The 12,765-nt window shown below is 35.9% G+C and overlaps 1 pseudogene; it reads right to left on the reverse strand.

Moving 5' to 3' along the window:
- Window positions 1-11,659: 11,659 nt before the first annotated feature.
- LOC145127900 (5S ribosomal RNA) lies at window positions 11,660-11,778 on the reverse strand (annotated as a pseudogene).
- Between the last annotated feature and the right edge of the window lie 987 nt (window positions 11,779-12,765).

Genomic DNA, 12,765 nt, shown 5'->3' on the forward strand with positions numbered 1-12,765 from the left:
TGTTTGTACTTTCAACTTAACAGTTTTGACGTCTAAATTCTATTTTTAGAGATAATAAGGTTTGTATTATATATATATATATATATATATATATATATATATATATATATATATATATATATATATATATATATATCTTATACTATATTATAAAACATATTAGTCATATCTTGAATTTTAAGAGGTATAACATATAAAGCTTCTTGTACAAATCAATTATGCATAACAAAATCATTAATACTTGCCAAAATTTTGAAGACTAGAATTATGGAGGGTTACTAAAAATTTAATTTGAAGCAAAATTACAATTTTTAAATATTAAATTTATCTATATAAATTAATTTATATATCTTAAACTAGACACAGATAATAACTAATTACATCAAATGAATAAACAGACAATATAAATATAAGTGTTAAATATAAATTATTTTAATTAAAAGTTGTACTTTTTAATTACATATTAACTAATAATAAAATCTAATAATTATTTACCTGTAGAAAAGCTATTCGCCAAAAGAGTTATTTATTGTCGCTGCTTTGCGCGGGCACACGTCTAGTATATATATATATATATATATATATATATATATATATATATATATATATATATATATATATATATATATATATATATATATATATAGGGTTGAGATCCGTTGAAAACTTATAGTTTCCCGAGAACCTGAGATCAAAATGTGGAGTTTAGATCAAAATTAATTCATTAAGGGCATGATCGTCATCTTACCGATCTAATTTAATGTTTATTTTTTTTTTGTTATTGGAAATACTAATAAACAGTTCTAAAAATTAACATAATAAATCAAATTTCGGATTTAAAAAAAAAATTCGATGTTTTTTAAAAAAAATGGAGATTTTTTTTCATTTTTTAATTCAAAAAAATCATTTTTTAAAAAAAACTGCAATTTAAAAAAACTGCATTTTTTTCAAAAACAAAACTACAATTTTTTCAAAAAAACTGCATTTTTTTCAAAAAAAAAAACTATAATTTTTTCAAAAAAGCTGTAATATTTTTTAAAAGTAAATTTTTAAAAATCAATAAATTAAAAAAAACTAGAATATTTAAATAAAAAAAACTCTAATTTTTTTAACAAAAAAATCAACATTTTAGATGCATATATGTATATTTTTCAAGTATATATATATATATATATATATATATATATATATATATATATATATATATATATATATTATACTATAATATTCGTAAGTAAATATATACAAAAATTCCATTTTTATTTAATAACCTATAAACACAATGATACGAGTTTTTTATTCGATACAAAATAAAATATAAAAAAACCAAAAAATACTACAAAATTTCAAAGCGTTTTTATGTCTTCGTGTTCCATATTTTTTTTAATTTATCATTTTTCATCTCTTCAATGTTTTCCACAAATTTTTCCAAATCTACAAGAAAAAAAATGATTAATGTAAGAAAACTCACAAAAATACATGTGTGCATATAGACGTAATTTATATGTGGTTCACTAATGGTTTATATGCGAATCACATGTAATTCATATGAAATTTACTTGTGAATTACATGTGGTTAGCATGTGAATTACATATGAATCACATGTAATTCATATGTGATTCACTTGTGATTTACATGTGAATTACATGTGAATTACATGTGAATCACATGTAATTCATATGTGAATCACTTGTCAATTACATGTGATTTATATGTAAATTACATATATATCACATGTAACTCATATGTGATTCACTTGTGATTTACATGTGAATTACATGTGATTTACATGTGAATCACATGCAATTCATATGTGAATCACTTGTGATTTACTTGTGAATTACATGTGATTCACTTGTGATTTACATGTGAATCACATGTAATTCATATGTGATTCACTTGTGATATATTGCTAAAATGAAACAAATTAAAATAAACTATATAGTTAGAAAAAATAAATAATTAATATTATTTACATGTGAATTACAAGTGATTCACATGTGAATCACAAGTGATTCACATGTAAATCACAAGTGATTTATAAAGCTTAATATAAAATCAATTAAAATAAACTATATGGTTAGAAAAAATAAATAATTAACATGATTTACATGTGAATTACATGTGATTCACATGTAAATCACAAATGATTCAAATGTGTCACAAGTGATTCACATGTAAATCTCTTTATTCATCATCATTTTTCTATATAAACTTTTTGATATCATGTGAGAATTACCTGAAATCCAAGAAATCTGCAATTGTAGAAAGCTCTCACAACTATAGCTTGATAGGAACCTGAATGGAAAAATCTGAATGATATTTGTGAGACATCACACATACATTCAAAGAATCTGTTTGTAGTTTCTACTCTTGTAGAAAGGAAAACCCCCCAAATCATGAGATTATAAGCGTGTCTTGAAGGAATAGATATTTCTTGAAATGAGGCCTTGACACCTCTCACAAAGAGTAGGGTTTCAAACAATTCTGCAAAAAAAAAGTTATTTTTAACTTTTTATAGTAATCTTTAGCTGGTTTTAGGGTTTACCTGGTAAAAGAAGGGGCTTTGTCTTTCAATAGCTAAAAAAAATCATATTTGGAAAAGTTTTGAGTTCCTCCATTATATAAAGTTTCTGAAAATTCACTTGAGGAAGCACGTGACATGTATTACTCATAGGGTTCATTACGATATAATTTGTTCCATGTTTCTTCTGTTTCCTTTCTTGATGTTCCTTGATTAATAAAAGAGACAACAATAGAGTTGTCAAGAATACTTCCACATAATTCTTCACAATCTGATTTGTATCTAACCTGTTAAAAAAATATATCAAGAACATAAAGTTTTTTACATAAGTTATCATTGGAAAAATGAGTATTTGTTTCATAATCGTATACCAGATTAAGTCTGTGACGATGCCAAATCCATTCACAATCAAGAGGAACAAGTAAAGGTCCTTCAGTGATTTTAGACTCTGAATGTTTAGCAAGCAATGGAAGCCAACATGCATTGTACCTGAAATTAGTTTTTTTTCATTAAATTATAAGTTTTTGTTACTAAAAAAGTAATTGAGTTACCTATAGATTGCCCATTGCAATGTCTGGCCTTGATAAAGCCAACGGTTTCTGTCTACAACTGCAAGAAATTGCAGCTAAAGCTTAGCAGCAGTCAAAAGATCTTCACTGATAAAGATACTACGTGTTGCATTCCATTAAGACTCCTGTTCTGTTTCCATTTTGATACACACCTAGAAATCAAGATGAATACAAGTAAGAAATCTATTGGTTTTTTTTTCAATATAAGATGAGTGTTGCTACCAATGTGAAAAACTCTAAAAAAGCCCCACCAAATCCAAAAATAGGCCTGTAACTACAATTAAGATAAGAACAGATCAAAATTATCTTACAAACCACTTATTCTTTACTTATGACATAAAGCGCGACTTAACAGAGAAATTAAATGTGGATTTCCAAGTTAACTTCTAATAGTTAACTTCTAATAGTTAACACATATTTCCCTAATTTGGCATTGTAGCATCATCATTAGTGATTAGCTGGTCAGCAAAATCTTGCCAATCATTTGGTTTGGAAATATCCTCAGGTGGCAGGTCACAAGAACCATAGTCAATGGATGAAATTACCAATACAGAAGCACAATTAACAAATGTAAAGGGTGAAAACATTCTTTGAAGCATTTCAACAAACACGTTGTGTGCTAAAAACAAACAAAAGATATTTTCCAACTCTGAATGGTTGAAAATCCACCAAGGTGAAGGAAACTAATACAATATCCAAGACCAGAGAAAGAAAATAGGAAACAAGTAACGATAGTTACAAATATGAGAATAAATGAAGAACACTTATCCTTTTTTCCTTATGTTATCTAATCAGTAGTTGGCGCAACGACAGAGGAAGAAGAGAGATCTCGATCGTAATGGAGTAGTCCGATGATCATAGAGAAACAAAGGAGAACGGATGTGCAATAATGGCGGACAAACCGATTCAAAATCAAAGCATCTTCAGTGGAGTTTTTTCTATGAAGAACGTGAGATCAAGGAGTGTGGCGGTCGACAGAGGTAGAGGTGGCCGGTGAAGGGAGGAAGGAGGCGATCGACGACGGATGATGGAGGAGGTTGGAGGCTATTTGACGGAGGTGAGTCGTTAGAGGATGGATCGTAGGTTTGAGCGAGAGAGGAAAACGGATAGGATAGAGAGAGAGATGAAAATTTATTTTATTAGATATTAGATTTAAGAAATCATTTAATTATACTTTTATTCCTATAATACCCCTGACTGAATTAATTAAGATACCCCTCCTTTTTTTTGTTTACTTATTTACAAAAACGCCACCTTGCATCTCGACCCTTCCTTTTTTTGATCCAACGTTCCACCTTTAGTTCTCGGATTTTCGGGAAACTTTGAGTTCTCAAATGATCCTTCCTCTCTCTCTCTCTCTCTCTATATATATATATATATATATATATATATATATATATATACTATCTTATAAAAGAAATCTCACTATTTCTATAAATAGATTCAATATAGTAATAATATTTTTTTAAAACGTCCAAGTATTAAAGCTTAAAGTGCAATCAAACATCAATAAAATAATATTAAAATCTTAAGTTAACCCATGGAGATCATATATACGTTTGAAATTTGAATCCTCCTAAAAAATTGACCCAATATTCACTATAGTTCAGCTAATTAAATCGTTTTCACATAGAGTTATTATTTTGACATGAATCTTTATTTTTAGTAGACTAAATCAATCTTTATCTCATGTATAGTTTCAACAAATGTTATAGAAACCTAAATGTGCACCGTAAACCGTCGATCCTTTTTCTTTGTCATGAAGCCACCTCTCTAATCATGATTTGTTTTTCTTTTCACAGGTTTTAAGTCATGGATCTCGATCTACACCACCATCTTCACACTACCTAAGTCTCTATCTCTCTCTTTCTCTCTCTCAACTGTGTTTATTTAATTTTTACAAGTCGTCGTTTTTTATAGATTTTTATTTTTTATGCAAGCAATGTTTTGTGTAGAAATGCACATAGAGGAAAGAAAAGAAACATGGGTGACAAACTTGAAGAAAAGAAACTTGTGAAGCAAACTTAAAGGTATCTTCTTGCTTTTGAATTCTCGATTATTTTACATTTTTGTGGACAACTAATCAATTATGTTCTCTTTTAACATATTTGACCATATGTGATTTATCGTGGTTTTCTTCCTGATGAGTTACTTTTTTGATATGACATTTTTGGCAGATTCGACCTCCACAAAAAGTTTACTGAAATTCAATAAATAACATGCTTTAAAAATATGTAGCCATTGATTGTTATGGGTTTGGCTTTTGGTTGAATTGCATTATTGTTAAAAAATATCTTACCCAACTGCCTTGTTTTTCAAAAGTATTTTTTTCCTTAATTGCTCATGGCAGGGTCATCGTTGTTAGCAAGAGAGACTTTTTGAAGAATGAAGGGTTATTGACCAGCTTCCCTGAAGGTAAATATATAGGCTCCTTTGATGATGGTTATTGATGGCGAAGATAGACATCCGCTCCTTTATCTTTCAAGATCACCCAATAGAAATTTGGTAGCAGCTATATTCCTCCATACAACATGAAGGTCAAGTCAATTCTAGCCTATATATTTCTAGCAAGTTATATCTTATTGTTTTTTATATGGACTGAATGTTTGACTTCATTTTGGAGGTAAAAACCTGATAATTGATGTCAATTTTTGGATCCGAAAAAGAAATATATTAAAATTTTATAAACTATAAAATCTATTGCATCTTGAGAAATGCGGGAGCATGATCACATTGGATTTACCTGGTCTCACAAGCACACAGGAAAGTCAAATTCTTATAATATGACAATCTATATGTAAATCGATACCATGATGTTTTCTTTGGAAAATACAAAAAAGTTAAATGGTCGACAAATAAATGAACTTTCTGATGAATTTTTTCATGAACTAAAGTATAGTTTTATCATCGACAACCATTTCCTAATACTAATTCATACTTTTCTTATTGGTAGTCTATTAGTGCAAAAGCATTTAATTTCAAGAATACTTGTTTTCTGTCTAATTGTGTTGTTTTTGTTTATTATTGACCAGGGAGCTACTCTAAGTATGGAAGGGATAAAAGCATGTGGTTATGGTTTTTTGTTGTTTATATGCTTATTCATCATGCCTAGCTAGGGGATTATTTTTGGAATTTGGAAGGGATAAAATCAAATAATGAATCAAATCTATGAAAATTCTATTTTGATGTGTTGTAGATCTTGCAAAACTGAGAAATGAGCTGGAAGAAATCTCCGTACACCATCAAATAATGAAGAACCACCAGGGCATGTTGCGGACAAACAAGGATATATAAAAGTGGGTGTGAATAATTGTCTTGCACTAAGTTTTTAATATAACACCTGACATTAAATCTTTGAAAGGAATGCATATGTACTGCCATAAGCTTATGGATAACATAATTTATTTCTTTGTGCCTAGAGAGTTGTGAAATATATTTTGGTCTTTGAGTGCTATGCTTTTTGTTTTGTAGTATCCATCATCCATCGCCCTCCCGACTATAATATTTCCCTCTCTTAGTTTTCCATATCATACATAGAGGTGGCAAGGGTATTGTGTCGTTTTTGTGTCAGAATGAAATGAGATAGTTTGATCCTAACCTGACCGGCTTACCCATTTAATTACTGTGTCATGTCATGTTTATTTTCATGTCGTGTTGGAATGGCGACTTTAGTGGAAAAACAAAAGTGAAACATGGGAAGGAGTAGTAGTTTCGCAGATGGAGGAGAAATACACAATACATTTAGAGGAGGGAAGTGGTTAAGTGATATTGTGTAGTATATGATATTAATGAAAATGTGAAAAACTGAATGGTTGTAAATCAACCAATTTTCTAGAAGAATCAATCTCCCACCAATGAAAGTTAAATGCTAATTGTGATCACTATAATTTGAAGAAAAAAGAAAGGGTGAAACCTTACTACGAGAATTAGGATAAAATTCCAGTCATTGTTCTCCCCTTTGGTTAACATCCAATTCTAGCATTGTACTTCAAAAGTACAATATTATAACTCCATTTTGTATAATATTTAGAAGTACCAGAGAGGTCAAAACATCATAGTAAATTTTTTAAGTTTTTCACTTGAAATAACCATATTTCACCTCAAAAGCCAAATTTGGGTAACTAAAATGTTCTAGATGTATGATGTCAAAAGACTAAGTTTAAGTTGAATGCATTATGGGTTAATGAAATTAGTCTTAGACTCTTAGGAAACTGACAAACTTTTTTTTAGTTTCCATTATGCATATTGTAACGACCCAATTTTGAAGTCCAAAAATTTCATTTTTAATTAATTGATTTATAGAAACATTTATACGAAAACACCAGCTAATAATAACTTTTTATAAATCCACAACTCATGTCTGAAAACCACTCACAAAATAAAACAATGTCAGAGTACAATCCCAAGAAACTCTAATGTGGAAAACGAATATGTGTGTGTATGATGTGCCAATACTGTGCCAGCTCCTTCCCCTTCGTTGAAGAGGTACCTGAAACCAAAACTGTAACTGTAAGCACGAAGCTTAGTGAGTTCCCCCATCGTACCACATACCATACAATCACATAACATACATACTACCAGGCAATTCTGGGGTGCCCGACCTACCCGGTACGGCCATTCTGGGGCGCCGAACTACACGTAAGGCCATTCTGGGGTGCCGACCTACCCATGCGGCCATTCTGGGGTGCCGTCCTACCCGTTTCAAGCCATTCTGGGGTGCTGACCTGCCCGTCGGTCCTAACAACCCATCATCGGGGACTATTCCACCCCCTACTGCTACCATCACATATATCATGACATGAACATACTATCAGACTTATCTAGGGTGTCCGAACTACCCTTCGGTCCTAACAACCGAACTTCGGGACTATTCCCCTCCTACTACCACTATCACATATAACATATCATGTCAGCATTTAAACATATCATCACATACTGTCAGACATATCTGGGGTGGCTGACCTACCCTTCGGTCCTAACAACCGAACTCTACTACTATCACATATAACATATTATGTCAGCATATAACATATCAGGTAGTAGCAAACCTAGATGATATCATAAAGACAATCATCTAACATACAACTCCTACTGGTGGGCCGACATTGTGGCCGTAGACCCACCGCTACTGAAAGGGTAACTCACCTCGAACAAGTAGCTGCTGATAATCCGTGTGGGAAGTCTCTGTCTGCTGCTGCTCCGGAAATCCTCCGGCTACAATCCCCACAAACACTTAGTCAGAAACTGACATCTACTCTTAGGGTAAAAGGACTATTCTACCCCCAATCAAGTCCAAGTCAAAGTCAACTTCAAGTTGACCCGACTCGCCGAGTTGGGCCGTCAACTCGCCGAGTCCCTCACCCTTTACTCGTCCTCATCCATGACCCCACTCGTCGAGTTGGGCCGTCAACTCGACGAGTTCTTCTCTCATATGAACATCACATGAAAACTCATCCAACTCGCCGAGTTGATGAACAACTCGTCGAGTTCACCTTCATCTGATGAACAAGTTCTGTCCTCGACTCGCCGAGTTGATGAACAACTCGTCGAGTTCATCTTCATCCTTAAGAAGATTGCCTTGGACTCACCGAGTCCAGTCTTGACCAATTCCATACAGTCGATTTAAATGAGATCTAACACACCAAAACCATAGATCTGGCCTCCTAATGCCCACTTTATACGTAAAGTTCCAAACTTGATGCACATGCATGGGGTTTTTAGCTCAAAAATCCACATAAAGTGTCCTACAATGTGCATGGGGATCTCATGGCCCTAAAGTTGGTACCTTTATGCCATGAGACCTTTCTTAAGGTCCAGATCTGAAGTCAAAACCCACTCAATACTTCCAATACTGAAACATGACTTAGCAATCCAAATAGATCCCAAGTTAAAGATGAATAAACCCATAGATGAGTCAAGACAGGGGCATTATACCTTGAAGCTGCTGAAAATGAAGTAAAATCCCTGGATCTACTGTCCCCAACTCAAGTTCCAAGCTCCTTCCTTCCTTCCAAGCTTTACAACCACACAAGAACACCAAAAATGGCCTCAACAAAGCACAAACGGCTAGGGTATCAATGAGAAGTGTTTTGGGAGCATAAGGGACAATATGGCCGTCATATCATTGTTTAAATAGGGTGCAAACCCTCGGATTATGGTTTTTGTCCAAACATTACCTACTCACCGAGTCCGGGACCCGACTCACCGAGTTCATCACTTAAGTCCCGCGTTTTGTCCCGCTTCTACTCGGCGAGTTGGTTCTTCAACTCGCCGAGTCCAAGGCCAAAATGTGAAAAATATATAAATAGCTAATGAAGGGAATACGTACCAAGAACCAGGTGCTACAAATCTCCCCCACTTATTTTAGCCTTTGTCCTCGACGTCTGCTGCTCGTTCCTGAAATAGCTCGGGGTAATGCTCCATCATCTCGTCCTCCGGCTCCCAAGTCCATTCCGAGCCCTTCTAGTGCTGCCATTGCACCTTCACGAGCTCCACCCTCTTGTTCCTCAAATCCTTTGACTTCCGGTCGAGGATTGCCACAGGCCGCTCGATGTAATTCAGGCTGCCATCAACCTGAATGTCCTCCGAGGGCACCACTGCCGAGTCGTCCACCAGGCACTTTTGCAGCTGAGAAACATGAAAAGTGTCGTGTATCTGACTGAGTTCGACTGGAAAATCCAGCTTATACGCCACCTTGCCCACCCGGGCTATAACCCTGAACGGTCCAATGTACCTGGGGCCCAACTTGCCCCGCTTCCTGAATCGGATAACGCCTTTCCATGGTGACACCTTCAAGAGAACCATATCCCCGACCTGGAACTCCAGGTCTAATCGGCGCTTATCGGCATAGCTTTTCTACCGGCTCTGAGCAGTCTGAAGCCTGCCCCAGACCTGCTGAATCTTCTCTGTCATCTTGAGCACTCCTTCAGTGCTCCCCATTGTCACACCCCAAAACCATGAACGTCGAAACGTTCTGGGGCGGAGGACGTCATGTCAAGTATCACAACAATGCAAAGTAGTAAACAAGCAACAACATCATCCATTGCATTAATAGTATAATTTTGATTACAAGTGTGTTCTTTCATATCATAAACAACATAATGAATGTTCAAAATAAAAGACGAGTCTCGACTGCTCCGTCTTCACAAAACCTGAGCAATGGGGGCTCAGCAGACAGAGTCTTGGACTCCTTATTAAGTTTGGCCGTGAACTCCTTATTAAGGTGGTACGTGCGGTTTTGCAACTCCAAGACTCGAGACGGTACTTCCTTTCATCCGTTCGTTTGAAGAATAAATACTAAAAACACTCAAACGGACTTTAAATTGGCTAACTATTGTTAGGAATGTAATTGACTTTTAACTTAAGTGCTTGACTTTAAAGTTTGAACATATGAAAATTCCGGGTTGTCACATCATCCCCCCGTTAAAGGGAATTTCGTCCCGAAATTAAAGTCTAAGCAAATAAAGTAGTTATAGATAACTAAGCGAATAGATGAGGATATTTCAATTTCATTTGATCCTCGCGCTCCCATGTGAATTCCGGTCCTCGCTTGGCGTTCCATCGAATCTTCACAATCGGGATGCGCCTTTGCTTTGTCTGCTTGACCTCACGGTCCATGATCTCTACAGGTTCTTCTACGAAGGCGAGGATCTCGTTGATCTCGATCTCGTCGAGTGGGATTACGAGATTCCTGATGGAAAGGTACGTTTTCAAGCTTGAGACGTGAAGGATAAAATGTATGTTACTGAGTTCACGGTGTAGGTTGGGTTTGTGAGTTACAGGGCCGATTCGGGCAAGAATCCCAGAGGTCCTAACTATCTTGGATTTAGCTTACTACGCTTTCCGAAGCGTATCAAGCCTTTCCAGTGTGAGGCCTCCAAAAGGATTTGGTCTCTCACTTGGATTCCCAAAGGTTTCTTCCTCTTGCTTCTCCTCCCAGTCAAGGGCCACTCTCTTCTGATTCAAAGTCGTAAGAGGTTCCGTAATCCGCGATGAGTTCTGGATGAACTCTCGACAGTAGGTCAGCGAGACCTAGAATTTGGCGAATTCTCGTCGGTGTCTTCGGTGTTGACAAATTCTCAACGATTTTTGATTATTGGAAGGGTCCTCAAGAATTCCCACATCACTAATAGTGTGCTTCAGGAATTCGACTCCTCAATTTCCAAAACTCGTATTTAGAGAATTTCACGAAGAGTTTCTCTGATCGTAATGTTTCCATGGTTTGTTGTAGATACTCTTTATGATTTCCTTCTTACTATGAGAGTAGATAAGTAAGTCATTTACAAGGACAATGACGAACTGATCCAAGTAAGAATGGCGTACCCTATTCATTAAGTTCATGAATACTACGGGCGTATTGGTCCTATCCGAAGGATATCACTATGGAATCGTAGCGTCCGCATCAAGTTTGGAAGATTGTCCTTGGGACATCCTTCACTAACACTCGTAACTGGTGATATTCGGATCTTGGATCGATTTCTGAAATGCACCTCGTTCCTTGCGGTTGATCAACCAATTCATCTATGCGAGGCAGAAGGTAATGATTTCTAATGGAAATCCTGTCGAGGTCTGCACTACGAGGACTTCCCAAGGTGTTACCCATACTAGTACTCCTCTCGCCTAAGCACGTTTAACTGCGGAGTTCTGATGGGATCCGGTGCATCAGCGTTGGTATGATCGCATCCGCTGAAGTCTGTCTTCTTGAAGAATAAGACTGGAGTTCTCAAAGGTGAGAAGCTTGGTCTTTTCATTCTGTTGCTGAGTAGTCGTTAAACTGTCCGGACGGTTCTTGTATCTCCATGGGCGTTAGACCATAGGGCGATCTGGTTACAGAAGTCGTATTGGGTTCTAAGTTTGTTCGCATGATGATGCAATCACTCGTAGTCTTGGGCAGTCTCCGTCCTGAAGTTCATACATGGTTCATCAATCGCAGTCTTGTGTATACGAGTCGTATATAATTAAGATTGAAAAGGTAGTCGAATAAATGATTCTTCTTTAACCTCACATCCCAACGAGGAAAAGAAGTTAAAGTGGAATCATCAATTCTAAACCTGTAGAACCTTGATTATATACCACCCCTATGTATACATTTTTCAGCGATAGATCCACCGTATGGGTCTTTGGATTGAACTTGACGTACTGTACGAGTGGTACTTCGGAGAGGTTTGCTGAGGTTTCTTCGGAAAGGATAAGAAACATGAGGTGCTCTATGAATGAGCACTCTGCGGACCAGGATTGGCAAGACTCTGTCTGCTGAGCCCCCATTACAAGTCATTTCGGCCCACTCTGCGGACCAGGATTGGCAAGACTCTGTCTGCTGAGCCCCCATTGCTCAGGTCATAAAAGCTTCGGTCACCATTAAATGGCATGGGCTGATCCTGTCCTTGGCTCCATGTTTCCAAGCATTCTACCCAAGGAGGCATCGGGCCATGAAAAGCCGGACGAGGGTTAGGATTTGGAAAGGGAGCTGCCTGGGGTAGGTTCTCAACCTCGGGTTCAGAGTTATCATCATCAGAAATGTCTTCAGCATGGTGATCATTCAAAGGGATTGGATGATCATTCTCGAGTTCTTCTCCAAACCATTCAGCATTGCCTTCATTCGGAAGGTACGGGTTGCCGTGGGGCTGGAGTCCAGCCATGTTATCTACGCGAGAATTGGGGTAAGGAAATAA

Source organism: Lactuca virosa, chromosome 7 (assembly GCF_052849685.1).
Source record: "Lactuca virosa cultivar CGN04683 chromosome 7, Lactuca_virosa_CGN04683_v6, whole genome shotgun sequence".
Classification (NCBI taxonomy): Eukaryota; Viridiplantae; Streptophyta; class Magnoliopsida; order Asterales; family Asteraceae; genus Lactuca; species Lactuca virosa.